At 50.0% G+C, this 26,809-nt stretch overlaps 1 long non-coding RNA gene across 1 annotated transcript in view; it reads left to right on the forward strand.

Annotated features, from left to right (window-relative positions):
• Positions 1-26,809, forward strand: part of LOC116657841 — a 136,065-nt gene that overhangs the window by 99,382 nt on the left and 9,874 nt on the right. Inside the window, exon 3 of the long non-coding RNA XR_004312982.1 lies at positions 9,886-10,094. This is a non-coding gene — a long non-coding RNA (uncharacterized LOC116657841). The remainder of the gene's footprint in view (positions 1-9,885; positions 10,095-26,809) is intronic.

Here is a 26,809-nt window from a genome sequence, read left to right on the forward strand (position 1 = left end):
GAGAGGTGGGCCCTCAGTTTGCAACTTCTAGAGCAGCATTTGTTTGGTGGCTAGTTTTCAGTCAATTTTTTTGTCCTGTTACCTTGGTCGAGAATTTTATCATTGTGAAGAACAGAAACCTACTCAAAGGAGGCCTGGCCAGCAGAAACTATATTCTTTCACGTATCAGGTGTCTCCCAGGTCCCTGCTCTGTGCCCCACACAGTGTCCTCCAGGTTCTCATCAGGAGGAAGGTCAGGGATCAGGTACCGGGTAAATAAACAAGGCAACTGCAGACGCTACTGCTGCGCTCTGAAGAGCTTGGACAAGGCAGGTGGCGGAGCAGGGGGTCAGGGACAGTGCCTCTGAGGAGGGAACCTCTGAGCTGAGCCACAACTGATGAGAGCCAGCCATCGGCAGTTTTGGGGAAGAGTTTTCCAGACGGCTGGATTAGCAAGTGCAAAGGCCCTGAGGCAGGAATGGAATTTGCATTGTAGAACAACAGAAAAGAAGGCTGGTGTGGCAAGATGCCGGGAAGGAAGGGAGGTTCAGGAGACTAGGTTGGGGTCTGGCCTTAGAGGCCTAAGTTTGGAATTTATCCTCGGAGCAACAGACAACAGCCAGCCTTGGGAAGGTCCCCAGGAGGCACAGGAAGTCCCAAGGGGGGTCCAGGCTGTCTTTCTGCTTAGTCATCTGACGTGGTCACCGTGCTACCAGCATCCGAGGCCGGAAAAATGCCTGAAAAGCAAACAGGAAATAGAGTCTTTCCCAGAAGCCCCAGCAAGCTCCCACTTCCCTGCCCTTGACCAGGGCCGGGTCAGGCGTGCACCCCCGCTGGGAGATGAAGCATCCAGCGAGGAAAGTGGCCCCAGCCGGTCGGGATTTATGGCACAGGCTGGGCACGTGGAGCCACCGTGACTGACTAGGATGCCAAGGGCAAGAAGCAAGAGAGGATAAGCCTTTGAATCTAGTGGAGAGGAAGGCTCAGGCCGAGATACTTAGCTGTAAATTAGAGGCCTGTCCAAAGTGCAGGGGAAGCAGCCAGGAGTGGGGCACCCCACCACGGCCCCCACTGCCACCCCATCCTGTGCTGTTGTTGTGCCAGAAAGTTCCGGGTCGAGCTCCAGTGTCAGGGAGTCAGGGGTCTGCACCGTCCTAGGTGGGAGGCCGGGCAGGAGCGAGGCCTCTGTGTTAGGAACGGCAAGCGGTCCCTTTAGTGGCTGCACAGAGGTGAGCCCAGCATCCTCCCAAGGGGACGGGAGCTCGGGCCCTCATTGGGCTTGATCCCTGGGCTCCCAGACCCTGGAAGAGGAAGGGGACCAAGGATGCTGGTAAGAGTGAACATTGATGAGGTACTTAGGGTATGCCCTCCACGCACCTTACGGACATTAACCCGCTCCTCTCGACAGTTCTGTGAGATTGGTCCCGTTCTTGTTTCCGTTTGAATGATGGTGTCATCTGCCCAATATCACAGGGACAGGAATTGGACCCATGTGTGCCTCACAGAGTGGCTGGGCTCCCAGCCAGTGGATTTAGGGCCTATAGAATACACCCCAAATGTTACCCCTAGGGGACAATCACATGGGTCATGAATTACATTTCTTTATTATTTTTAACTTGTCTATTAACAAAATCTTGTCTGAGGTTTCTCGGGGACGCACGTGGTCCATGGATGGGGTGTGGAATCCCTGGGATTGGATGTGAAGTGCCACGTGCATTTCTGTACATATCCCTGGAGGGGTGCCCAGAGCAGCTGTGAGACAGGCAAAGGAGTTGGGACCCAGAGAAGTCACAGAGCCTCTGTTTCATATTATTTTGATGTCGTGTTTACTCTCTTGAGACTTTTGGAGGCGGGTAGGGATGGAACTGATTAGCAAACGTTTGTCACAAAAGCTTGTCTGCACCCTAATTGACTTGTGATGAGCTTAGATCTTGCACAAACCCGCTTTGGTTTAGCTCTGGAAACATCTTGATTTTGACACCTAATCAGGGCCTCTCAGAGATTTGGGAAGGCAAAAGCCATTTAAAATTAAAAAAAAAAAAAAAAAAGAAGTAAAGCTAAAAGGGTTGTAAAGATTGTGGTAGATTTTAAGTTTCCGTGTTTAATTAAGTCACTTCTCACGTAAAGTTCAATGGTTACTCATCGAAGTTCATTTAGAGCTGATGTCAGAAATCAGTGTTGGAGGATTCTATGAATAAATGGCCCAGACCAAGCTGCGCTCCTGCCCCTCTCCCCGCTCTAGAAAGGACACCAATTAGCTGAATTGTATCCACCCGGGTGCTGGATTCCAGCAGAGATAACAAGGCATCCGCTATCTTCAGTTCCTGGAGCAGCAAGGCCACCTCCCTTCAGACAGGAAGCCCCTCTGGGTGGGGACATCCTGCGGCCGGGGGAGGGTGAGGGCGTATGAACATAGGAAACCTCTCACCTCCCCAAGTTGAATTCTCGACCACCTGGCCGCAGAGCTCGAATTGAGGTTAACCCCGAGCCCCCAGCCCTCCTTCCAAGGATGTACCAAAGCTCATTCCGAAGACAGAAGAAGTAAGGGCATTGGTGGTACAGTGCTGAGCATAGCTGCCTTCCAAAGGCAGAAGAAATGATGTTGCATTTCTGCCTGTTTGGGAAATAACAGGAGCAGTTTGGACTTTGGATTTGGTTTCCATTTCTGCCGCTCTGGGTGCTTGTGACTCTGGGTTGACTTCTTTGAGCTTCTGATTCTTTACCTTGGTGGTCGGGTTGACGAGGACCCCTCCCCAGGCAGCTGCAGGAGAGAGTGGGGTACATGGGCAGGGCCGCCAACCCCAGCACCCGTGGCTCAGGGAGAGGTTGCGGGGAACACTGCTAGTCCAGTGAGAACAAGGGTCCCCAGCCTGCGGAGGGCATTTTCCGAAGGCCAGTTTATCTTTGTCACAGTCCCGAGATTTCGGCGAGGATTATCCTCACTTCATTGGAAACCGAGGCACACACTAGCTCAGGGCCTGCTGGAGGCCGTGTTGACAGCAGAGTGGGCTCTCCATCTCCCTGCCTGATCCCAGACCCCCAGGACTATCAGAGCAGGAAAAGACCCCATAGATGGGGCCAGAAAGGGAGGGTGGGGAAAGCGTGGCCATCCTAAAGTGACCTTTTTAGGGAGAAGCAATGGTCATAAACAGGGATAAATTCACTGAGGTCTGTACAGCTGAGCTCACTCTTAACAGGGTCTAGAAAGCCTGTTTCGGAGCCCGCTCCACAGCTGTGGGACGTCCCCTTGCCTGCCTCCACGGGTGCCCGCTCCCTGGGCTTCGGGGCTTCCGGGCGCCTCCACACCCACACTCTTGCCTCACTGCCGGGCCCCACCTTCCTGCTCCTCGTGTTGCCCTTCCAGGTCACATCAGCTGCAGAGAATACCCAACTCTTGGTTAACTGTCACACACATACACCCCCCACTCCCCAAAGGCGGCTGGGAGCAGAGCAGGAGGTTGGGAGCAGCAGCAGGACTCACATCTCAGGAACCAAAGACAGCTTACAGACTTTAGTGCCAGACATCCATCCCTCATCTTAAAAAGGCTCTCCGCCACTTTCCCGGTTCTGACTCCGGTCTCCAGCTGTACTGCCCAGCTCATCTGCCCTCTCTCCTCCCTTCCCCTTCCTTCTCCTTCCCTTCTCCTCTTTTTGCAACTTTCTCTTTCTTCTGAATTCCTCTCTGCTCTAGCACAGAGCAGTTTTGCACTGTCTTCTGCTGGTCTGACTTCCAGGGTCCCCCCAACAGCTGGGAAAACAGTCCCAGGTGGCACTCATTACATGGTGGTCCCCATCAGGGGTCTGCAAACTAGAGCCCAAGGATCAAATCCACCCCCCTGCCTGTTTTTGTAAATTAAGTTTTATTGTGTTGCAGCCACACCCATTAATCATTGTGAGCTGAGGCTGTGTTCACAATTCAACTGCAGAGTTGAATAGTTATGATGGAGACAATGTGACCCGCAAATCTAAAATGTTTACTCTCTGTATCTTTGCAATTCGATATTTTCATTAAGCGCCTAGAACAGGGTGAGGGGCTGGTTAAGGGTCATTGTCCTGTCCCCTCCAGTAGCCTAACAGCTGATGCAGTAACAAGTGGCCTAACTCCTGCTCCAACCAGGCTGTCAGCCGGATGCTGTAGGCACAGAGATGACCAGTAACATCTGCCTATTCTGCAGAAGCTCGAAATCGAGTAGAAGAGGCTGCCATGCAGTGTGCATGAGGCACAGAGGGAGGATGAGGTTATCCAGGGGAGGGCTGACCCCTCCAGGCTTCTGTAGCGGCTGGGTTTGGCCAGTGGGAGGCCCTGCAGGAAGGAGAGAGAACAGGGGTATTTCTCCCCTTCCTTTCTGCCTCAAGAAGCACCTGTGTAGCCCTCTCGGCCCAGAATTGCCAAGCTTTCCAGCTTTTCACAAAAAGCTGTGAGTTTAGATTTTGTGCAAAGTCTTCCACTTGTGAATTTTAGCAGTAATTCAAATATTATGCACTTTTCCAGCCCCATAGGCTGACAGTTTGAGACTTTTGGACAGAAGGCAGGTGACACTCTCCCCAGTTTAAAATTTCTATGACTCTAATATAACCCCCATGGAGAATAAAATTGTACACACATGTATCCTGTGAAACACCAGCTCCACCCCTACGGACGCTGGAAAAACTCACTCCCGTGTATAGAAGCCATACTCGGATGTTCTTCTCAGCATTGTGTGTACACATGTGTAATAGAGAAATGTAGGGAGCTATCCAGGTGTCCATCAACAGGCGGATGGAGGAATGCCTTAAGACATATTTGCAGTGAAAATGAACTACAGCTACATTTATTAACATGGACAAATCTCAAATCATCATTTTAGAATGAGAAAAGCATAGTATTTTATTTATGTATATAAAGTTTATTCATATGAAGTTTTAAGCATGAAAAGCAATAATTTGTATCATTTACAAATACGAGCATGTGTTCTATGAATGTAAAGGCAACTGTGGGATTGATGGTTATGATTCAGGATGCTTTGCTGGCATCTAGTGGCTGGGGGCCAGGGATGCAGCTAAACATCCTACGGTGCACAGGACAGCCTCCCAGCCAAGCATGATCTGGTCCAAATGCCAGGAGTGCTGAAGTTGAGGTCCTTGACAGGGCAGGGTGGTGGGGAGGGAATAGAAACCACTTGGAAAAGCTGACCTCTCCTATAGGCTGTGAGAATGGGCTGTCCTGGGTTGGAAGATCTTCTGGAGGCCAGGTCCCCTGTGGTTCTGTCTGCAGAGAGACCCTGGCCCAGCCCCGCTGTTATCACGGCTACCGCCGTGTGAGGCAGCCTCTCACTCAGCCTGACCGGCTGTCACAGGGTCACAGCTGGTCATGGGGGCCACTCTGGAGCCCTTACAGGGACTTATTGGGACAAATTCCAGCATTGGCTTTCTCACCCACCTGAGGACTGATTCCACACTTTAGTAAGAAATCGCATGTTAGACACCCATAGAAGTCACTGGCTGGGGTGAGTGTTATCCTCACTGTGTGACAGATGGGGAAGCTGGGGCTCAGACGGGCGAGGCTACTGGTGCAGGACACACCACTAATAAGAAGCTTGAACTCGGGCCTGAGATTCTGGAATTCAGAGCCATCCCTGAGGACACCATCCCTCAGGCCCAAAGTCTCCGGGATCTGGATGCTGGGCAACGTGCTCTGAGCCATGAGTTAGAGGAGGCAGGAGCAGATTCAAGATTTTCTTTGAATGAGCTGATGCATCATACTCCTAACACTGTGCTTTACTGAATCCGTCTACACAGCGGGCAGTATTCAGTCCTCCCAGAAACACATGTGTAAAGCTAAACATTGTTATCTCCATTTTCCAGAGGGAAATAAGATGGAATCTGCCCAGCGTGACCTGAATAGAAAGGGGCAAGTGCAGGATTTGAACTCAGTCCTCTGGTCCGTAACCAGGCGCTGACCTGCTGCGTGGTGCTGCCTTCAGTGTTCAACTGCTTGGGTCACTCTCATCGCCCCTGGGCCAGTCAGGGCATCAAAACCTTCGCTAATTCATGTCATATCTTAGGAAATGGAAATGGCCAGGAAATAGACTTGAAGACTTCAGACTTTTAGCTCTGTGTCTCTGCTGAAAGCATTTCAGAAAGGTTTCAGAGGAACTGGCTCTGTGTGTGTGTGTTTAAAGAACAGAGCTGAAACACTGTTTGCTCAGAGGGGTGTGGAAATTTTTCCGGTGTTTCCTTGGTTACATGCCCTTCTAGGGTGCTAGCCATGGCTCCACCAAATCATTTTAGACAGATTTTATAAATTTGTACATCTTTAACCTTAAACCCCCTCCACTCAAAAATCCATAGAATTGGAAATTGATCTTTGTTTACGGCAAGTCCATTAACAGCTAATTCCTTTTCACAACCACCAAATCCATCCTCGCTTGATGCCAGAAACGGAAGTGTCGGGGGTTTGGTGGGCAGACGGCGGGGAACCTCCCCCGGACGCGCCGGGCCCGGCCTCCTTGGGGGTTGCCCTCACGTCATGTCTCGGACTCAAGCCGCAGTGATGTCACCGATGCCACGGCGCGGAACTCCCCTCCGTGGTGTCTGTGGTCAGTCCAGGGCCCAGAAGTGTCTCCCTTCCTGGGCTTCAGTGTCCCGATGAAGTCAGATTTCCTGGGCTGTGGATTCGGTTACCGATAATTGCCTTGTGAACTGGCAGATGCAAAAATAAACATTTCTAGAGCCTGAAGCACACGGAGCTCTGGGGGTGGCCCACCCAGAGGGGCCGGGAGAGAGAGCTGCCAGGGAAGCCATCTGGGCGATGTCAGGGTGGCGTTTCTGGAGGCCTCCTGCTCTGGGTCTAGAATGCACACCAGGTGAGGAAACCAGGCCCAGGTGGAGGGTGGTGGGCCCGGCTCTCTGACTGCCAGCCTGTGGGGAAGGGAAGGATGAGGCGTCTGGTGGTGGGGGGGGGGGGGGCTGGGGCCCTGGGGCAGTGCAGGTTTTCCACAGCCGCGCAGAAAGCAGATACGGCCGTGGGAGGGGCCCCTGCCAGGACCAGCAGTGAGTCATTTTTTCCACCGCCTCCTGTCCCTCCTCCAAGTCTGCTGTCTCACGCTGTGGTTGCTCTGTGGGGTGAGAGCAGAGCCTGCCCTTGGGACAAAGGCAGATCCTGAGCCTGGGTTAAAGGGACCTGTGTCCTTCCCACTGGCCAGTGTGAGGAAAGGAGCGAGACCTCCCATCTCCTCAAACAAAAAACAAAACACCACCGTTGCATCAGAGCAGGCCTCCCTGCACAACAAGGATAAAACCCAAATTCCCACCAGGCCCTAAGTAGTGCAGGCCTTCCGACCACTCCCCTGCCTGCCCTTTGGCACCTCAGCCCTAATGTCCACCCTGCACTGTTTCTCAGATTCCCCAGGCTCCTTCCCACTGTCTGACCTCAGGGTGTTGCACTGGCTCTGCCCTCTGCCTGAAAAGTTGGTCTCAGGTCTCTCTGCCCAGTTGTCACTGCCTCAAGGAAGCCCTCCATGATCACTCTATCTAAAATACCATCCCCAGAATTTTATTTCATCCCTTTTACTCTGCTCTTCCCCACATAGCCTTTGTAATTACCTGGTGTGATGTCACGTATCTGGCTATTTACTGATGGTCTGTCTTCCCCACTAAAACGTCAGCTCCGTGAAGGCAGGGATTTTTGACTGACTTGTTCACTAGCATGTCCTTGCACCTGGAACAGAGTCTGACTTAGTAGATCTGCCATAATGAGAGGACAGGTGTGTGAGTGAGTGTGGAACATGTAACACGGAGAAGAAATCATGGAGCTGTGAGCTGGACTCGGGATCCTGGTTAGAAACAGGCACCAGGGGCAGATACAGCTGTGCCCCCCTTGGGTTGGGGAAACCCGGAGGGGAGGAATGCCATGAAGAGCCTGGAATAACTGTTTTGCCTCCCAGGGGAAGTGGTATATTATGAAACTTATCTGTGCAGGAGAGACATGTGAAGAGGGAAGGCTTTGAAATCTGACGGCTTAGGCTTAAATCCCAGCCTCACTGCTTCCTTGCTGTGTGAGCCTGAGCAAGTCAGACAGCCTCTCTGGCTCTGTTTCTGCATCTGAACACTGGAACTCACCATAGGCCCTTAAAAGAGATTTGGAGTGGATCTAATGAGACAGGACAACAAATGCATTTGCCCCCTGCCTGACCCATGGTATGCCTGCAAAAAATATTGGCTTTAAAAAGATCCAGTCATCTGAGGGACTGACTGTCTCAGTGCATTTCGGCGGCAATAACAAAGTACCATAGACTTACAAATAACAGTCATTTCTCGCAGTTCCGGAGGGTGTGAAGTCCAAGATCAAGGCACTGGCAGGTCTGGTGTCTAGTGAGGGCTGCTTCCCGGCTCACAGACACCATCTTCTCCTTGCGATGGGAAGGGAAGGGGCCTCTCTGGGGCCTCTTTTATGAATGCACTAATCCCGTCAGGAGGGCTCCACCCTCCCGACCTAAACCCCTCCCAGAGGTCCCACCTCCTAACTCCATCACATGGGGGTTAGGGTTTCAACATCTAAATTTTGGGGAGACACACTATTTACTGAAAACGTGAAAGCAATAGGGAAGTATTTGGGTACCTCATTGGTCACAAAGATTATAGAATAAACCAGAGGTCAGCAAACTTCTATTAAAAGACCATATAATAAATGTTTTAGCTTGAGGGTCTTAGGTCTCTGTCGCAACCAGCGAACTCTGCTCTTGTAACATGAGAGTAGCCAAGGAGAGTAAGTAAAAGAATGAGCATGGTTCTGTTTCAATAAAACTTTATTTATAAAAACAGCCAGCCAACCCATAGCTCCCTGACCCCTGGGATAAACAGTTGAGGTCAGTCTTTCCACCTTTATAAAACAGACTAAATAAAATTTTTTTAATTATTTAATTACATTTAATAAATAAATGAACATTTTCATAAAATGTTCCTTCCTCCTCTCGGTAAATGAAGTTGCATCCGTTCATGGATTTGCTAATTATCCTTTTCTCCTTTAACTAAAATAGAGGCTCATCACCCTTTTTCAAGTGGCTATTTCTTTTTTTGTATAAATGGGGAGTTATTTATTAATTATTATTTTCCCCTGCAGGCTGATGGAAGCTCAATCATGAATGAGATGAAAGATGGGCTTTCGTCTTCCATGAGCTACACTCAGTTCAGTCATTTTCATGTACATATGTACACACACACACGTACGAGCTTAGGAATGTACTATTTGTGGTTGTAAAAAAAGAAGTTGCTCATCTTCTGCTCTGAGCGTCTGGAAAAGTTTATGAATATCAAATAGTGCCCGCTGGCATTGTCCAGGAAGACACATCACTTCCCATTGAGCGGGCACTTCCCTCCAGTCTAGCCACATGCTTACAATACAGGCTCAAGCTGGCATCAGGATTTTCCACTAGACGGTCCGTGTGCTCCAGCAGCCAACTCGGAGGTGTTCCTGCCCTCAAAGCCATGGCCAAGTCCAGGGCCCTGGGGAAAAACCACCTAGTGAACTGGGAGGACCCAGGAGTCTGGGCTGAAGGCAAAAAGACTCCCTCCCCCACCTCTGCTCCTCTCCAGACAGCCCTGGTGTTCATCTTGAGTGTATTCCTTAGAATCTTCAAGCAGAGCTTTTAACCATGATGTGTAGCACATGTAGGTGTTCCTTACATGCTCATAGATTTGGGGTACAGGTATTTGAAAACTGTGGAGCTATGGAAATAGGCTTAGATTATCCTATTTTAAAGTACATGAAATGAGAATTCGCCTCCAATTATTGTATAAAGCTTTGATCAGAGAAGGAGAATCAACCAGAGGGATTTACGCTCGGAATTTGACCTTATGCCAATGTGGGAGCTGGTTCCATAGCCTATGTGAGCCTGTTTCTTTGAACGTGGTGCTGTGTGTCAGCAGGGTGGCCGCCACAAAGGAAGGATGAACGAGAAGTGGGAACAGATGAGGACTAGCCAGGGAAGTTACAAGGACAGACCTGCCGAAGTGACCTTCAGGAGAAGGCGGTGTCACTCATCACAGAACAGGCACTTGCCCAGGATTCGGAGAAGCTGAAAGCAGATGCACAGGAGCTGGAGGCTGCAGGCTCGCTGTTGCCCCACACCTGCCAGGTGAGTCCACGGAAGAGCATCCATGTGGGCAAGCCATGACGGTGCCCCAGTACCCATCTCCAAGCATCAAATCTGTATATCTGCTTCTCCACTTCTCCCTTCCAAGTCTCGCCTAAAATGTCTCTTGTGGCCCATGCTAACCAGAAACTCTGCAGGGAAAGGAATTCTGGGAATTCCAACTTTGCTGAGTTGACACAATCCAAGCCCACCACAAGTATTACATTAAAAAGTAAATGGTGGTAAATGAATTGATTTGGGCTTTTATTAGAAATGTCTCTCTCAGCTGTCAGTTTAAATGTAGACATTTAAAACATACATATGAAAAAATTCTGGTGTAGTAAGAAAGGCTCAGGGGTCAGAAAAATCTAGCTTCTGTTTTTTAAAATTACTAGCTGTGTGACCTGGAACAAATTGCTTAACTTCTCTGAAACTGCATTGCTTCACTTGTAAAATGGGGATTAAATACACCTACTGCGTATAGATAATATAATACAAGATTTAGCACAGTGATTGCATATAATAGGTGCCGAATTCATCAAGGCACGTAACAACAGTCTGTCAAATTGTCTGATGCTGTTTTCAGAATGTACCAGTCCATCTGAGTCTCTCACTAAACTGTGAATCCATGAAGCCGAGGGTTATGGTGAAGTGACCAACATAAATGAATGAAAGAACTATATGCCTGGGTACTAGGCAGAGTAGGTGTGGTTGCTCCCATTTAAAAAATAACAAACTACACTTCAGTCGTTTGTCAATTAAGTGGCTGAGCCAGGACTGGTTGCCTGGCCCTTCTGATATCTAACCTGGTGCCCTTTACAGCACAGCCTCGTAGCGCCCCTGCATGTTGGAACATTCTGGAAGTACTATGAGGTAGTGGCTTTGTGTTCAGAAGCTGTTGTTTTTCCTCCCCCCCCACCCCATTATTCCAAAATTGTAGCAGATGATGAGAGTCCTTCGCAGACTGCCCAGGAGGAAGACCTTCTGTGGTAGGCCAGGCTCCACCTCTCCTCCGAGAAGTGTGCGTGTTCTGCTTGGGCTAGGTGCCGCCTGGTCCTGTTCATTTGTTCATTCAGTCAATCATCCAACAAAACAGATTAAGAATCTATGATGTGCCAAGCATTGTTCTAGAAACTGAAAACACAGCAGTGAACAAAACAGACACGGTCCTGCTCTCATGGTATTTATGTGCTTCTAAGCTGTGGTAGCTAGCCTCCAAGATGGCCCCAGGGATCCTTGCCTCCTGGTGTTCACACCCTTGTGTGGTCTCCTCCCACAGTGAGTAAGATGGCTTATGTCAAACACACACACACACACACACACACACACACACACACACACACACACAAAGGAATGATGGAGGTAACTTGACAGAGGTTAGGTTGTAGAGACATCATGCCTTCCATCCTGGTCTCTCCTGAATCCTTCACTCTGAGGGAATCCAGCCATGGTGTGAGGACATGGCAGGGTCCGCATGGTGATGAACTGAGGCCTCCCACCCACAGCCAGGTGAGGCAGCCGTCTTGGAAACAGACCATCAGCCCCAGTCAAGCCTTTGAATGAGACCACAGCCCCAGCAACATCTTGACTGCAACCTTAGGAGAGGCCCTGAGCCAGAACCACTCAGCTAAGATGCTCCCATGTTCCTGACCCACAAACACTGTAAGATAATCAGTGTTTATTTTTTTAAGCCCTTAAGTTTTGGAGTAATTTGTTGGGCAGCAATAGGTAACTTAATACATGGGGAGAGACAGAGAGTGCCCAAAATAATGCCGGGTGAAGGTTAAGTGCTAAGGAGAAAAATAAAGCAGGGAAGGGGACTGGTGAGGTGGAGGGAATTACAAATTTAAATAAGGTAGGCAGGGAAGTCCTCACTAAGAAGGTGAGAGTTGACTAAGGACTAAAAGGAGATGGATTTAACCGTGTGGAGGAGTTTTCCAGGTAGAGAGATCACAGGGTACAAAGGCCCTGGGGCAGGAGCTTGAGGGTGTCAAAGGTACAGCAAAGAGGCTGAAGCGGCTGGACCAGGTGAAGGGGGGAGATGGTAAAGGTGAGGTTGGAGAGATGATAAGGGGCTCGACTGAGGCATGGGAAGCTCTGTGATTAGTTGATGGTCATAGTGGCTCGTGACCTGGGTGCGTCTCAGTGTCCGGCATGGGCCTTCCTACGCGTTGGCCTCCTTCAGTCCTCACCAAATGGGACCATCCCCATTTGTCAGATGAAGAAACTGAGGCCCAAAAGTTACATTACTTAGCTAAGGCCACACAATCAAGATGCAACAGAGCCAGGATTCAAATCCAGGTCCTCAAACAAGTGGTCTTAATAACCAGCTGGATTTTGGGGTGGGGGCCGGGGGAGGGGACGAAGGGGCTGCGTCTGCTTCCCTAAGGATCACTACACTTTGTGATGCTCTTTGCCTGAATTGGGGCCTGTGGAATCGGTGTCATGGGAGGATAAGTGTGCATGTTTCAGACCCCGGCTGGAGCACAGGCCATCAGTGACCCACAGGGGTGGAATTCGGGCTGGGCCCAAGGTTCTGAGGTTCAGCAGAGAAGCTTGGAGGCCCTCCAGCCCCAGGGGAAGCAGGACCAGCCGAGGCCCACTTGGCAGCGGGGCGCGCCGGCTTCGGGGCTGGCTCCCCACAGACATGCATGAATCACCGCGGGGCAGCACCATGCGGTCTGCCCGGGACGCACTGTTCCACGGGGACCACAGCTCCCACTGTGAGCCTGGGCCAAACGGGCAGAGTCCATGGAAAAATGCTGCGGTGGGGTACACCCTGGCACTCTGCAGTGTTCTGTGCTGCCCCAGATTCGCCCGGGGCCTCCTGCCAAGCAAGTGGGATTCAGTACATTGGTTTTTAAAAAAAGCTAGTAGAGCACTTTTTGAGAAGGCCGAGGCCCAGATGTTGGGCTTTGCCGCTTTCTCTCTCCAGGTTGTAACAGCAACGTTGTGTGGGCGAGTGCCAGGTCCTATACCAACAGGTACACTTCTGTCACATTTAGTCCCCATCCTGGTCTCATGCGGGTGTGCCTTTATCACTCTCATTTTCCAGGGGATGAAATGGAGGTCCTGAGAGGTTCAAAGACCTGACCAAGGTTAAGAGGGAGTTTTCATAGTGTTTGCTGTGGCCCTCCGAGGGACCTCTCAGGTAATTCAAGGTCACTGTGAGGGGCACGGAGGGAGCTGAAGGCACCCACCCCTCCCCACTTCAGTCCGAGCACGCAGTTCCTATATGTGGGGCTTCTGGTTAACAGTATTAGTATAAATAAACAAGCCTCTCCTTGTCTACTTATACTAATAATGTAAGGTATACAAGACAGTCCCCTTAGTTGCCTAGTCAATATTCATTCTTCCCTTCTTCACTAATAAAACCCTAGTTTCACTCAGTGTGGCACTGTGTCTAGCTAAAAGACTCCAATCCTAGTCCTGCTTACAGCTGGAGGTAGCCAGTGAGATACAAGCTGAAATCACCAGATAGGACTTCTTCAAAAAGGCTCTTAATAAAGAGTTTACTCACTCACTGGAAGGTGAGCCCTTTTGGTCCTTCCTCCCTTTGTCTCCTTTTTCCTGTTTGGAACTACAGTGGAATGGCTGGAGCTCTGGCAGCCACCTTGGACCATGATTCATCGTTAAACATGTGAGATGATTAAGCAGGAGCCTGGGGTATTAATGGCATTATAGCAGTGATGTGCTAGCCCTGTACTGCCCTCACCATGAAAGGAAATGAAGCTCACATTTTAAAAGCTGTATTTGGGTTTCTGTTATATTCAGCTGAAGTTAAACTTCCATTAGCGGTATTTATTGGTATTAGCCTTATGCTGGTCACTGAGCTACAACTCTATGTACATAATCTCATTTAACCCTTAAAATAACTTGATAAGTTAGGTGAGCTCTGGGATGGGAATTTGAATTTACACAGGATTCTGTACAATATAAAATAAATCAGATGTTATTAGATCATCTGTAAGGATTATTCTTATCTCAAATTCTAATATAGTGTGTATAGTCTAATGTTACCTGCATTTATGAAACAATGCATATGAACTAGTATTTGTCGCTGCTTTTCAACTAGTGAAGAAACATTTGGTTTTAAAAAGCACTGAGCCCAGCTGTGTGCCCAGAGCAGACAGGGGCTGGGAATACAGCAAAGAATAAACTAGTAAGACAGAGTTTCTGTCCTTTAGGACCCCCCAGTTTGGTGAGGTAACGGGGCTCATCAGCAGGGCTCATGCACAGTAATGTGTTACACATCGTGCAGGGATCCCTGAGCTGTGTGTGCTCAGGGAAGGAGCTCCTAACCCAGGAGTCAGGGAAGGCTTCCTGGAGAGAGAGGCACTGACACTGAATGCTGAAAGAAGGTGTGGGGGGCTGCTTCTGCCATGGCCCCTGGTCATCCCTGCCCACCTCTTGTATTCATATCCTGTGTCACCCACTCCTCGTATGTGGACCAAACCTGGTGGCTTGCTTCCAGAGAAGAAAATATGGCAAAATGAATGGATGTCACTTCCAAGATTAGGTTGAGAAGCTCTGTGACTTCCATCCTGCTGGCACTCCCTCTTGCCTGCTCACTCTGCCAGCTGCCATGTTGTTACATGCACTGTGGAGAGGCCCACGTGGTGAGGAACTGAGGAAGACTTCCGGTCAATAGCTTGGGAGGAAGGGAGGCTGTCAGTCCAACACCCCATGAGGAACTGAGTCCTGTCACAGCCACTTCAGGGAGCAAGGGGCCTTCTCAGTTGAGCCTTGGGATGACCCAGAGCCAGAGGACCCAGCTCAGCATGTTTGATTGCTGGCCCAGAGAAATCGTGAGATAAAAAATGTTTTAAGCTACTGTGTTTTGGGGAAATTTGTTACACAGCAACAGATGACCTATACAGAATGGTCAGAATTAGCCACGTGTCAGAAGGGGAGAGAGGCAGGGCAGGAGGCTATTCAGACGTGGGGACCAGCTGTGCAGGGGCCTTGAAGGAAGTGAGAACGGTGCTCTCGCAGAACCACAGGGATCTGGTTGGGTCTGAGAGCAGGCTGCAAATGTCCAACCACGAGGTCAGAGACCTCACCTCTTCACCCACTGCTGTGTCCCCAGTGCCTGGAACGTGAAGAGCGGGCGTGTAGTAGGTGCTCTGTAAATGTGTGGGTGGTGTGATCCAGGGGCGTGAATGCAAAGGAGAATCTTGAGAGGAGAGCTCAGGGCACATGGCTGAGGCCCACGGGCCTCCTCTCTGAGCCTAGGCTGGTCCGTGGGCCCGTGGGGGCCTCCGCTGGCACTTCAGGGGATGACGTCCGCTCAGTGAGAATGGCCTGGACGGAGGGACCAGAGACAAGAAGCCAGAGCAGAGAGGGAGGCTGACACAGGCCTGCAGGCCAGAGATGGCCTGGCCCGGGCTGGCCGTCAGGGAAGGGGAGACACGTGACTAGACCTGGGACATCTGTTGGAAGGAGAGCCCACAGGACCTATTCGTGGAGTGGGTGAGTGGGCAGAGGGACACCTACCGCTGTGGTCAGAGTGACCGGGTGGGCGGCGGTGCTGCTTTTGGTGCGGGCGTGACCTTGGGCGGGTCAGTTAGCCTCTTTGTGCCTTAGTCTTAGTCGTCTTAGAGTTTGTAAATCCTACCTAGTAGGGCTGTTGCAAAATTAAATGAGATAATGGCTGAAGACACCTGGGAAAAACAAGAGAAAAACCAGATTTGCACACATATACATGGAATTTGTGTGTAACAGGTGATTTGTATATTACATACGTAGCTTTTTCAAGCATAGTTGACTTACATTCTGTTAGTTTCAGGTATACAACATAGTGACTTGATATTTTTATAGCTCATATTCCATTGAAAGTTGTTATAAAACCCTGACTCCATTCCCTGGGCTGTATGTGACATCCTTGTGTCTCACTTATTTTATATTATGTCAGAACACTAGAGAAGGAGCAGTTTCGGCTGCTACAGGGGCACCAAGAGAGAAGTTTGCATTTGGAATTTTTTTTTCCATCTCTATCCCTGGGAAGGAACGAGCCACTCAAAGGAAATAAGAACCCACTCGATGAAAACTTACTTTTGCCAGTTGTGGCAAAAGCAAATTACATTCTGTTTTTGCTGCCATCTGCAAACGGCACCCTCCTGAGCAGTGGCCTCCCCTCAAACCAGCGGAACCTCTGAAATAGGATGCTTCTTGGAACGATTAAGTTCAGGCCCCCTTGCATCCTGACATCATTTAGGGTCTAAGTGTTTTGTCTCGCCACTGCAGATGTATAGATTTCAGGGTTTCGAGGGCTAACGGGGGATTGTGACATGCTTGTGGGCTCAAGTCACTTCTTAGCTTTCAGGCCCAATCGTGCCCGCTCACATAACGGCTGGTTCGGGAGCTTGACGTAGGTACCAACTGTCTTGTGTCAAATATGTGTTATGTCAGTGCCTCCGATGTTTCTGAGTTCCTGAATCTAGGGTGATTATGCCTGTCATCTGTGCAGTCATTCTAACACTCTAGATCAAGAATTTTGTCCCCCCTGGAACATTTGGCGATGTCCAGAGACATTTTGGGTTGTTGTGACCCTGGGGGATGGAGTGGAGAGGGGTGTTCTGTCATCCAGAGGGTGGAGACCCAGGATGCAGCTAAACAGCCTACAATGCACAGAACGGCCCCACAGCGGAGACTGGCCCAGCCCCAAATGTCAGTAGTCGGGAGGTGGAAAACTGCTCTTCGCTGGACAAATTCTGAGTGCCTACTGTATGCCAAGTCCTGTTCCGCCCTGCAGGAAAGACTGAATGAGATCAGTGAGGTTCCTCCCCTCATGGAACTAGCATTCTGGTGCAGAAGACAGGTAAGAACCCGGTACACAAATTAGCATATTTCCTAAGATAACTTCAGATAATGAAAACCACTCTGAGAACAGGGTCTACGTGGGCGTTCACACACAGTTGCGTTAGGCCTGGCACAGTGCTTGGTGTGGCGTAGGGCTCAGTGGGTTTTCAGTGATTTCGCAGCGGTTAAGACTCTGCTGTTGGTTAACTATGTGCCCTTGGGCAAGGCCATCTCTCTGTGCCTCAGTTTCTTCATCTGTGAAATGAGGATTACCCTAGGACCCACCTAGGGGATATATATAGAGAGAGGAGCTGGAACATTTCTTGGCCTGCAGTAAGTCCTTAATAAATGTGAGTGACGTTCATTCATTCCTTCACTGCTTCATCCCTCCACCCTTGCCAGGGGTCAACAGGAACAGGCTCTGCTCTGACTCCTTGGTTCCATCTCTGCCCTTCACCTTTGGCAGCTGGCTCTGGTTACAAGTGCCCAGCACAGTGTAGTCAACCTCCCAGCCGGTCTGAGAAGGATGGTGACCAAAGGACTTGGCGAGGAAGTGGGCATGATAGAGAGTAGTCCCTGCCACCAGTGGGGAGGGCACAGATGACCGTGTCCACAGAGGGCCCTTTGGGGCACCATGATGAACGGGAGTGGGGAGCCTTTTTCATGTCCTGGCTACCTTGGTAGCTTACACCAGTCCCCAATGGGCTTCTGACCTCCTAGTAAGGTTTTCTTTTCTTCTGTTGCCAACAACTTCTTATTATTATCTGTGGCCAGATCCCAAGGGGGAACTATGGTCTAAGGTTCTCCACCTGGTTGAGTCAAGAGCCTTTTGGTCACAAGTCAGAGGAAATCAGTCGAAATGGACTTAAGCCAAAAAAGGAAATGCATCAGCTCGTGTAACAGAAAAGTCAGGGCATGGCAGGATTCAGGATGCAGTGTTTCCAGGAACCCCTCTCCTTTGATCTCATTTCCTCTACCTTGGCTATATTCTCAGGCAAATTCTTCCCAAACACTGCCTAAGCCTCCCCACCCCAACCCCACCCACAACTCTGGACTCAAAAGTTGAAGAACCTCAGCTGAAAGAGAGCATCTTTTTCCCAACAGTTCCAGCAAGTCCTGGGGTCAGTTGTGATTGGCCCAACTTGGGTCATGTGTCTATTCCTGAGCCAGTCACTGAAGCTGTGGGGATATGATGTTTTGATTGGCCAGGCCTAGGTCACATGCCTGCCCTCTGGTCTAGACTAGGGGCGACTCCACCCATATAACCTTGATTGAGAGAAGAGGAGACGCATTCCCACCAAAAGCAAGTCAGGGAGCTGGTACAGAAAGTAACAGCCCAAATGACAGATGCTGTCTGTACTGTCTCATTGGGCATAAAACCTGAAGGCTGAAGTGCCCAATTCTTCCTACCTTAACCAAATGCTGGTTTGACACTATCAGCCGGCTTTCTTTTTTGGTGAGCAGGTATCAGCACGGCAGGCATTCCCACGAAAGACAGAAGGCTTCGGGAAGGGTTGGAGCCCAGCAACCTCCCCAGTGCCAGCTGCTTCCTGATGTGGAGCAGACACCTCTCCCCACCCCATCACCTCTTCCCAGATAGGACCCCTTGGCCTTTCTGTAGAGCAGAAGTTCCACGGATGCCACTTTTTCCGCGTAAAATTCACCAAAATTTGGAAACAAACTCATGAGACCAATTTAATAATAAAACATACTCCAGGTGAAACCTGACCATAGACAGCCTGTTTGTTTTTTAAGCAAGATCTGGACAGGCCTGCAGCTATTGTGCTGAGTGGCTTTAGAATTCTAAATCCATTTAAATGTGACGTTTTTAAACATCTTCCAGGGTTAGCTGCTTTAAAATAAGAACAAGAGGTAGAAGTGACTCTATGAACTTCCTCCTTGTCCAACTATTAATGGAATAAATATAATAAAAGCATACAAAATAAACACCAACAATAAAAAAAAAAAACCCAGCTCTTTTGTGGACGAATGAATAGAAACCTTGGAATGATTATACTGGTTCATGTACGTTGCACGTCTCCAATGAACCAGGTATTGTTCTGAGCACTTTATCAGTGTGAGATACTGCTAAGATTGCCCCCATTTTATTGAGGAGGCACAGAGATGTGAAGGGACTTGGCTAGGGTGACAATGGCTGGTAAATGACAGAGCGGGAATTTGAAGCTAGCTGATCTAGCTGCACTGGCGCATAGGCCTAGGACAGCCTGGTTCCCAGCTGCCACATCCTAAGACAACTTCACTCTTTGTAGATGGCTGAAAGAGAGATCACCCCACTTGAACTTGTTTTCAGGTTCATTCAGCAAAGTCTGCATTGCATGACTGCTGGACTTTTTTGTAGTTAAGGCTGAGAACCCATACTGGTAAGTGGGCTCTCAAAATTTCTTCTTCTGCCAAATTTCTGTTCGCCTGCAATCCTCAAAGGCACTTCGCATATACAGACTTCAAAGTCAATTACATCCAGCCTGATGTGACCAGAGGGTGCCTCCCAGGGCCCTGGTAGAGATGACAATTGGCAACAGAACTGTTTTTAATGATGTTTCATTTTGATCAAACCAGAAAAAATGTGCAAATTCTCAAAAGGCCATTGACAAACGCCAGCCGCAGCCACTGACCTGCATCTAATTCTGCTACTCACGTAAACACAGGTTTTATGCCCACCTGTGGACGACATTCCCAGCTCATCCCACCCCGCCTCCTCCCATTCCCATCCCCACTCCCAGCCGAGAAATCGCTTTTGTTTGTCACTTACAATTGCTGTATTTAGGACTGTCTACACAGTGATACCAGGCCTGTTCCTTTTCTTGCTCCTTGTCCCAAGATGTGCCATTAAACAGAGAGCTTTGAGTTTTTATAAAGTCTAAACAATCCCAAATGTGTAGGGCTTGCATTTGTAAAAAAAAAAAATTTCAGAGGATGAGTCCAACTTCAGATTTCTATCTATAACCAATTATATCTGTTAGGATTAGATTTCACTAAATATAACAGGAAACCCCCCCAAACATGTGATGCCTTAAATAAGATCAAAGTTTATTATTCTCTCATAAAAATATCAGAGACCCAGATGACTATCTTCCTGTTCTGCCATCTTCAGCATGTGGCCTCCATCCTCAAGGTCATCTTGTAATTCAAAGTGGCTGCTTCAGTTCCAGTCATCGCATCTACCTTCTAGAACAGCAGCCAGAAGAAACTGGGGAGCCAGAGGGCCCTGACACCCTTCCTTGTACAGAGCCTTCCTGGCAGTAACCCCACCCAAGTTCCTCTTATGGGCCAAATCATGGTCATATGGTCATATCAAGCTGCAAAGGATGCTGAGAAATGTAGTCTTTGGACACTGGCTGACAATCAGCAGTCTCTTACCATCAGAGATACTGTATGACCAGGTCTGCCCAGAAGAAGTGGCGTTCTGACCACCCAGAACAGGGACCAAGGGACCACAGAGTCTCCTGGTGGTGGTTTCCATCACTCACTGACCCTGAGTCTTCTTTGCTTGGGACAGACTCCCTTCTTCCAGAGGAACTGTGATCTGGGGATAGAGGTGACTTACTGGTTCTTGATAAATTTGGCTCCTTGTGTTCTCAGGAGGGCACCTCCACGCTCCGCCCCGGAGGCAGCCATGATCTCACGGCAGCGAGTCTGTCTCCGTCATTCACAGCTGTCTGCCTCCACCCCACCTACCTCAACAGAAAAGCACTTCAAGGCTTTGCTTTGGCTTCCTTTGTCTCCTCCGTGGTGGCATTGCCAACATCCTGGCTCTTCTGCCATCTGCTTTATTTACCTCCTTCTCATATCTTATTCTTAATCCTCCATCATCTCTTTCTAGAATGCTACAGGTTGGCTGTAGATTACGGGGCTCAGAAGAAGTGGGGGCGCCTTCAACAGGAGCCCAGTGTGATGGCCGTGGTGGGGCGAGGTAGGCAGTGGAGCCTATCAGGAGTCACCAGGGCCAGAGGAGACTAGAGGAGAGAACTTGGGTTAAAGCAGAGCTTCTCCCCCAGGGTGCTTTTGCTGCCCAGAGGAGGTTTGGCATTATCTAGAGACATTTTTGGTTGTCGCAGGGGTGGAGGGTGTTCCTGGCATCTAACATGTAGAAGCCAGGGATGTCATTAAACACTCCACAGTGAAGAGCGCAGGCCCCCCCCCCCCCCCCGCCGCCAACAAAGCATTACCTAGCCCGGCAGGTTGGGAGCGCTGAGACTGGGATATCCTGGCTTAAAGGGAACAGAGATAATGTAGCTTAATAGTTAAGAGCATGTGCTCTGGCGTCAGAAGCTTTAGCTCAAATCCCAGCTCTGCCACACGGCCACTTTGTGACTTTGGACAGGCCCCCTAACCTCTCCAGCTGCTCTGCACATCGGCAGTATTTGGACTACCTCGGGGGCTTTCTGAAAGTTGAATGAGAGAATTCCCAGAAAGTGTGTTGCACGGTACCTGTCGCCTAGACCTCCCCCAAGTTTGCAGAGTGAGCTTGGGTGAAATGCTTACAGATACATTGGGGTTTTCCCTCTGCAGTTTGGTTTTATTGTAACACTTAATATCTTGTCCGGCAACTCAAAAGAATGTAGAAGGTTGATTCTGAAGTCGGAAAACAGGAAACAAATCTAATGTGATTATGCCAGTACTGTTCTGTGCTGAACCAAGAGGAGAGGAGGAAACTTCACTCCACGCCACTGACCCCGACCGCGCGGAGGAGGATTGTGGGGACAGCTGGCCACCCGACCCTCGTCTCCTACACTCCCCTGTTGCTCACAGCATTGCTTCCCGTTAGTGTTTGAGATGTGGACTGGGCCTTCCCCTGTCCAGATCTCTTGTTTGATTTGGTCTCACTGAGATGGGGCTGTTTAAGCAAAGACTTGAAGCAGATGGGTGAAGGAAATGTTTGAGTGCTTCCAGAAAGGGCGATCCAGGCAGAGGGAACTGCAAGAAGAAAGGCCCTGAGCAGAAGCAGAGCAGGTATTCAGGAGCAGCTGGGGGGCCAGCGGGGCTGGAGCAGGGTGAGGAGGAGGAGTGATGGGGGGAGGCCTGGGCCTTCTGGAATGTCACCGGGACTTTCGTTCAGCTCCTGTTTAGATAAGAAGCTACTGCAGAGCTTTGAGCAGAGAAGGAACTTGATTTGCTTGGTTTGAACAGAGCCCTTCTGCTGTTATGTTATGAATGAACTGTGGGGCACCAGGCAGGAGGCAGGGAGGCTGGAGGAGGTGGTCACAAGAGTCCAGGTGGGAGGGGATGGGAAGAAAGGAGGAGGAGTAAGGAAGATATTCAGGTTATATTTTGAAGCTGGAACCAGTGGGATCTGCTGATGGATTGGAGGTGGGCTATAAGAGAGAGTCATCATCGAGGGTGACCCCAGATGTTTTGAGCTGAGAAACTGTGTAATGGATTCAATAGTGGGGCCCCACCCCAAAAGATGTGCCCAAGTTCCAACCCCCTGGAACCAGTGAAAGTGACCTTATTTGGAAAAAGAGTCTTTGCAGATGTAATTGAGTTAAGGATCTCAAGATCAGATGCTCCTGGTTTTCGAGCTGGCTTTAGAAGAAAAGGAGAGGACACAGAGCCACCCAGGGAAGAAGGGCCTGTGGAGTCGGGGGCAGAGACTGTAGGGATGCGGCTCCAAGTCCAGGAGCGCCAAGGACTGCCGGGCACCCCCGGAAGCTAGGGGGAGCCGCACGGAGTGCACTCGCCTCAGGGCCCCCAGAAGGAACCAACCCTATGGACACCTTGATGTCGGACTTCCAGCCTCCTAAATTGGGATAGAATAAATTTCAGTTGTTTTAGCCCCCTAGGTTGTGGTACCTTATTTTAGCCACCATGGGGAACTCATACCAACTGGAAAGATGGAGTTGCCACTGATTGAGATGGAGACTCTAGAAGGAGGTTTGTGTAAAAGCGGGTGGAGGGCGGAGACCCTGATAAATCCTATGCAGGGAAGCTGTGAGCATCAAATGGGGTGATGTACATCAAATGTCCAGCGTGCCTGACCCTTCTCACGCCTGGCTTCACAGCTCAGGTCTCTGCCCAGTGCCCCCCGCCTTGTCCCGGAAAGGCCTCCTCCCCGGCTGTCTGAAGTGGCCCCTGCCTCCCGCTGGGCCCCGTCACCCTGTCTCAGTTCCCTCCCAGAGCTTTATGCTCTGAAATAATCTTTTTTTTTTTTAACATTTTTATTGATTTATAATCATTTTACAATGTTGTGTCAAATTCCAGTGTTCAGCACAATTTTTCAGTCATTCATGGACATATACACACTCATTGTCACATTTTTTTCTCTGTGAGTTATCATAACATTTTGTGTATATTTCCCTGTGCTATACAGTGTAATCTTGTTTATCTGTTCTACAGTTTTGAAATCCCAGTCTATCCCTTCCTACCCTCCACCCCCCTGGCAACCACAAGTCTGTATTCTCTGTCTATGAGTCTATTTCTGTCCTGTATTTACGCTTTGTTTTTGTTTGTTTGTTCATTTGTTTGTTTTTTTGTTTTGTTTTTTAGATTCCACATATGAGCGATCTCATATGGTATTTTTTTTTTCTCTTTCTGGCTTACTTCACTTAGAATCTTATTCTTTGTTTGCTCTCTGTTATCTATCTCCCCAACACCAAGGCACACACATGCCTTTAACTGGAATTTGCATGAGGACCGGGGTGGGGGGGCCTTTCTCTGTTTTTATTTCATTTTATCTTGTTTCTTTGTTTCACTCTTTATGTGTTGCTTCCTTTCATGAATCCTCAGCTGGGCTCTGGTGATGATTCATGGAAGGCACTTAGCTGGTGTTTGGTGACTATGCTTTCTCTTCTGCACCCTAGACTGTTGGGCTGGAAACTTTACTGTGCTGAAGGCTCTCTTGGCCGCTTAGTAAAAACGCATAGTGCTGAGATTCTGATTCACTAGGTCTGGGTTAGGACTTAGGAATCCACATTGTTAGCCAGATCCCCACATGATTCCAATGTGAGTGGCCTGGAGGGGCTCACTCTTTGTCAAACATCATCGTCCAGAATGCTTGGGGACAGTGCAGAGTACAGGACTGCCACCGAGAGGCTGCTCTCCTGGGACTTCCTGCCTGCTGGACCCCCAGCAGTTTGAGCATGGGCCAATCACTTTGTCAACCCGAGGGACCAGACTTGGACTCACATCCAGCTTTAGGTCCTTCTCCAGAGCCCTGTTCGTTGGGGCGGTGCTCAGACACACAGGGTGTTCCTGCACACATCTCTATCTGACTCACACGACACCCGATCGAGCCAGGAAGGAGCCTCCCATCAGGACAGCCACTTTAGTGCCAGCCCTGGGATAATGTCACTCCAGATGCCTTGTGACTAACCCGTGGCCCCAAGGGCATCCCTGGGTGGGGAAGGGATAGGCCCGTCTTTTCTGGAGTTTAACATCTCAAGACAATTTATTAAAGAATCAAATATACTCTGGGGAAATTCCGATTAAGGCCAGAGCTGGAGGGATGGAGGCAAGGAATGGTGGGCAGGAAGTGGACTTCCAAGCTTGACCAGTGTAGGGCATGGCTTTAAGAGCCTGAGGCACATTTTGACCTTCAGAATGATGCTTGACCTTGGGAAAGCAATGAGTCACACAATGAATTCCTGATGGCAGAGCTTCCAACCTCTGGGAGCCCCAGGGCATTTCTGTCCTGAGAAGCCTGTCTGCTTGGCTGATGTCAGCCGCTTCTGCCAAACTGCAGTGAGGCATCTTGTCCTGTGAGCCAGCCTCTCTAGGGAGAGGTCAGCTTCCCGGGAGGACACTGGGCTGATACAGACTTGGCCTCTCAAGGGTCTCGTCTGGTCCTCCGTTTGGGGCGAGCAGACATGGATCCATCCACGAGAATAAACTAGGTTGGCATGCAGAGTTGAGGCCAGGGAGAAGCAGAAACCAGAGGGCCAGGAGGTGGCCGGGGTCTCTTACTTCTATTTCAACTTGTACTGAGCAAAAATGGCAGTTAGGGTTGACGGAGCAGCCCTGAATGAGAAAACTCGGCTCCCTGTTCCGTCTCTCACACATTACTCACAGCACTTCCACACATCAAGTAATTTTGGAACCCCAGCTGTGTGTCCTACAATTCAGTGCAGTTCTGACACTAACCAGAGTCAGCCCAGACCCCACAGGTTAAGGGCTCCGTCCCACAAGACTGTCCCTCCCCCCGTTTCAGTGCTGATCCCAAGTCCAGGTTATCGCCTGTGCTTCTGACCAACCGGCAATAAATGAGGGTTCCCACAACCTCCTCCTCAGGTTTGATAACTTGCCAGAGCATCTCTCAGAACCCAGGAAAACAGTTTACTTACCATTGCCAATTTATTATAAAGGATATCTGAAAAGATCTGAATGACCAGCCAGATGAAGAAATGCCTAGGGCGGGTCCAGAAGGGTCCCCAGGGAGTTGGGGTGCACCACCCTCCCAGCATGCGGATGTGCTCCCCAACCCTGAAGCGCTCTCTGAGTCCCATATCTGGGCGATTTTTATGGAGCTTGAGCACATAGGTATGCTTGATTATTACCTCATTTTCCAGCCCCTCTCCTCTCTCTAGAGGATGGAGGTTGGGCTTAAAAGTTCCTAGTTTCTAATCACAACTTGGTCTTCCTGGTGACCAGCCTACATCCCGGAGCCCACCCAGAGTCACCTCCTGAGAACGGAAGGTGCCGCTCTCCCCCTGGAAATCCCAAGGGACTTAGGAGCTTTGTCTCAGGAACTGGAGTCCGAGACCAAATGTTAGAGCGAAAGCCGCTCCCGGTGCCCCCACCTACAGGGGATCTAGGAGCTCGGCGTCAGCAACTGGGGGCGGAGACCAGTACATGCTTTCTGTTATTTCACATGCCCTGCACACATCTCACCTCCCCTCTCTTCAGAGCTGGAGTGAGACGGAGGAGCACGGGGCTAGGAATCAGGGGACCTAAGCTGAAGGCCCCCCGACTCTAAATTGTCGGGGCTGGCGGATGGCTCAGCTGCTCTGATTCATGACAGCAGCTTCATTTCCCGAGAAACTGCCCCTAGGGGCTGGGAGAAAGTCTCCACAAAACCGGGTACCCCAGGCTTGCCGGTGAGGGTGCGGGTTGGTGAGCGCCAGGGGAAGGAGCCTGGGCAGGAACTCGGGTGCCCTGGAGGGCGTCTGGGAGGCGTGGGCGGGCTCGGGCTCCGAGGCCTTGGATCTGTGTGGCCTCGGATGCCCTCCGTGTGCCGAGTCGTGGATCCCCGAGGGCGGACGTAGGGCCCTCGTGGCACCAGGGACAGCCTTAGGTTTTGCACTAATAGTCATGTTTAAGAAAAGGGTGACGCGTTTTTATGTTTGCTTCCTTATATGACAAATGATGCTAACTTATTATTGATAGTAATGATTTTGTTTCCTTTAAAGTAACATTTATGTAAGTGAAAACACGAGTGCATTTGTATATTTATATAAAATAGTTGAGCTGGTCTCAGACGGGCCCAGGTCCCAAGGGCAGGCTGGGATGACTCGAACTTGATGTGGACCCACGTGGGTGCTGCTGTAACCCCGACACCGATCTGCGGGTGCTTTGGTTTTGGGGAGTGCCCCACACCTTTTAAGTGGGTTTATAAAAGGGGGACACTGAGGCACCGGTTGAAGGAGTTTTTCCAGGGCCATTCATTAAACAATCTACCCTCCAGGAGGTGCTAGAAAAAAGATTCTTCCGAGGCTATAAGAAGGCCCGCCTGCCTTGGGAAGGGGCACCGTCTGTCTTTAGGGTGTGTCTCTCTCCCAGCCCAGTGCCTTTGGACGCACCCCCAATTCTTCCCTCTGCTGCCCCGTGTAGGCTGGCACTCAAGAGAACATCTCTGTCCCATTCTTTGATGGGCGATTTGGGCTGGCGTGTTGCTTCTCCCCAGAGAGGAACACTAATGGTTTTCTCTCTGAGTGCAGGCCGAAACATCCAGAAAGTTACAGGAC

This window comes from Camelus ferus, chromosome 19 (genome assembly GCF_009834535.1).
Source record: "Camelus ferus isolate YT-003-E chromosome 19, BCGSAC_Cfer_1.0, whole genome shotgun sequence".
Taxonomy (NCBI): Eukaryota; Metazoa; Chordata; class Mammalia; order Artiodactyla; family Camelidae; genus Camelus; species Camelus ferus.